Source organism: Micromys minutus, assembly GCF_963924665.1.
Source record: "Micromys minutus genome assembly, chromosome: 18".
In the NCBI taxonomy this organism is placed as follows: Eukaryota; Metazoa; Chordata; class Mammalia; order Rodentia; family Muridae; genus Micromys; species Micromys minutus.
Window position 1 is genome coordinate 35,593,933 of NC_137953.1, and position 3,428 is coordinate 35,597,360.

The following is a 3,428-nucleotide window of genomic DNA, read 5'->3' on the forward strand; positions in this document are numbered from 1 at the left end:
AAGTATTATGGATACATAGAAAAATGTAGAGTGGTTACTTGCGACTAAAAATGGGAAAAAACATATTTACACTTTTGAAGTATGAGCATCCTATTATTCTGTACCGCTCATAGTATGGTTGATATTCACTTATTTCTAGGTTTAATTTTGTTTTAAGATAAATTCCAAGAATTATCAGAAGGCTATTCAAATGTGCTGAATTTACTGAAGCTACATTCATCATATAAAAAGTAGTAGTAAATAAAAATTCTAATATGTTTAAACCTAAAAAGCCTTTGTTAATTACCTATGATTTGAGAAATTTGTACAACTCATGTTCATAGAATTCAAATGACTCATGTTCTACTTTGCTAGTACAGCTGCCTCAAATGCCTCAATGTGACAAATTGTCACAGTGACTAAAAGTTTGTAGAGTCAGAATATTTCATTTTATGTTCCCGAAACCAAATATTAGATGGAGAGATGAATAGTGTTTAATTCAAGCTGTTGAATTACATTTTCACTATGACTATAGTGAAGACATCATGTCAGTGGGTTTGTTCTCAGAAATTCTCAGGGGGGAGAGAGGGAGAGTGAGAACGAGTGAGAGGGAGAGAGAGAGAATCAGAGAGAGATAGAGAGATAGAGACAGAGAGAGACAGAGACACACAGAGAGACAGAGAACGGAAAATTCAGTGTAAGAAAAGAAGGAACCTACAATGACCTTGAACATCTTGTCTGCTCAACACCCTGATGTCAAAGGCTGTTTGACTGAAAATTATTTTTCTTATGAACCTCCAAAACCATTTTTCTTTGAACTATTTTCAACTTAGAAATGAAGGAAATGAAGGCTGCAAGCATACATGACTTAGAGGGTAAATGCTTGTGCTAAGTGCAGTGACTACTTAAGAACTGTTAAATGAATGAGGGTCAATATTCCAGTTACAGCAATCCCCAGGTGCCGTTATTAGCCCTTCTGTTACCATCTCCACTTGGAATTGAAACTCTCAATAATTAATACTTTCTAGTTTGGCTACTCAGAGCCTTTTTTCTACCTGTGTAAGTTCTGGGAAGTAAAAGAGTTTGATTTATTATTCAGCAGGTTTCTACATCATTTGTCGGAGCTACTGAGAGTCTTTATTACACTTTTGCATTATAGTCTCCTGTTTTTCAATTTTATTAGATATTCGCTGTATTTACATTTCAAATGTTATAGGTCGATGTATGTGGCCGGAGCGGACGGTGCAGATTACGAACCGGCCTAATAGGGCTCCTTCTCCTACCAAGCGCAAGGACCGCTCTGATGAGAAATCCAATGATCGATCTAAAGATAAAGGGGCCACTAAAGAGTCAAGTGAGAAGGATCGTGGCAGAGATAAGACTCGGGAGAGACGAAGTGCTTCAAGTGGAAGCAGTGCACCAGATCTAGGTCCAGCTCAACCTCCAGCTTGGGCTCCAGCACCAGCACAGGCTCAAGCAGTGGCTCTAGCTCTTCCTCTGCATCCAGCCGCTCAGGAAGCTCCAGCACACCCCGAAGTTCCAGTTCTAGCAGCTCTTCCGGCTCCGGCTCCCCAAGCCCTTCGCGGCGCAGGCATGACAATAGGCGGCGTTCAAGCTCCAAATCCAAACCACCTAAAAGAGATAAAAAAGAGAGCAAAAGGCAAAGCCCGTCACCTAAACCCACCAAAGTTCACATTGGGAGGCTCACTAGGAATGTGACCAAGGATCATATCATGGAAATATTTTCTACTTACGGGAAAATTAAAATGATTGACATGCATGTAGAAAGGATGCATCCTCATCCCTCCAAAGGCTATGTATATGTGGAATTTGAGAATCCAGATGAAGCAGAGAAGGCACTGAAACACATGGATGGAGGACAAATTGATGGCCAAGAGATCACGGCCACTGCTGTGTTGGCACCCTGGCCTCAGCCACTGCCTCGGCAATTCAGCCCTCCCCCAGGAGAATGCTTCCATCACCTCCCGTGTGGCATAGGTCACCCCCACGGATGAGGAGAAGGTCTCGATCCCCAAGACGAAGGTCTCCTGTACGTAGGAGGTCTCGATCTCCCGGCTGCCGCCTCCACAGGAGCCGATCCAGCTCCAACTCCTCCTGATAAACAGGAACATCGATTTGTACCTCTGTAACTTATGTTCCCCAGACTCAGTTTTGTCCTTTTCTCTAGCCAAGTGAAGATCTGTAAAGAAGGATCCCCTACCCCAGGGTAGGCTTTGGAGACAGCAGTTAATAGATTTCCTTTGCAGGAGGGTTCTGACTTGTAGAGATACTGTTGATTAAGGATGGTGCCCAGAGAGATACCCTGTAGTTTTCTGGCTAGAAAGTTCACCCCTTCAGTTTCGTGATGTCTGTTTGGTAGCAGAACCAACTGGAACATGGCAGCAGACTGTTTTCCACAGGTGACCTAGGACCAGTCAGACAAACTGGTCAAGCCCTCTGTCTCTGTGTCACACCTGTGGAAAGGACCAAGCTGCTGTTCTGTTAGGCCTGACCACGCCCCCTGCTGAGTGCCCTTCAACTTCTAGGGTTAAAACTTTTGAAGGATTCCTCCATAAATGGTTGTCTTTTCTGTCCTGCGTCTCAGTTACTTTAAAATTGGTGAGCCAGTTTTTCAGGGTCCTCGTGAAACCCCATTGTCGCCTGCCATTCATGGGGATGTTGCAGGTTAACCTTGGCAATGTGTGCACATTGCCTCTTTTTGCTTTTACTGTACAGTCAGTACTTATAAAATTTGTTTTGAGTTTTATAACTTTGTAGCATTTCAGACAAGGTTGTGTTTGTACTTGTGTAGCGTGAGAGGACTGTTGAATAAACGTAGGGTTAGAATGCAAACTGAGTACTGTTTTCACTGTCTTAAGTCCAAACACTCTTGCGACCGCTGTACTAAACTCACATTGAGTTTAACTCCCAAATCGGCATTTCTGAAAGCTCTCCGAAAGGATCAGTGCCTGTGTCCTGGTAGCTGAGAAGCTGACTGAGACTGCCACTGCTGGGAAGATGGGAGGGACAATTCTTGTTTCTGTCTCATACCGGTTCTGCGTTGGTGATGTCGGGTTTCTGATTTCCTGCTGGTGCACCGGAGAAGAAAAGTCTTCAAGAAGGAAGACTTGGAAACATTTAACTGTCCCTCACTGCAGTACCTATGCCACACAGGCTGCTGCTTGTACTGTGCCCCTTCGGTATTGAAACAAATAAAAATACAGTTAAGGGCAAAAAAAAAAAAAAAAAAAAAAAAAAAACATTTCAAATGTTATAGCCTTCCCGCCCACTCCCCTCGCTCCTCCCCCTCAACTTGTTTCCATAAAGGTGCTCTCTCTCCCAATCACCCTCTCCACCTCAGTGCCTTGGCTAGTGATGATGTTGTTCTTCCCATGAGGGTGCAAATCTTTCAGCTATTTTGGTCCATTCTCTCTCTTTTTTATCGGGGT

General features: G+C 43.4%; 1 pseudogene across 1 annotated transcript; it reads left to right on the forward strand.

Annotated features, from left to right (window-relative positions):
• The first annotated feature begins 1,203 nt into the window (after nucleotides 1-1,203).
• On the forward strand, nucleotides 1,204-2,098 carry LOC308432611 (annotated as a pseudogene). Its single transcript has one exon. The product of its transcript is annotated as an uncharacterized misc_RNA (transcript).
• The last annotated feature ends 1,330 nt before the right edge of the window (nucleotides 2,099-3,428 follow it).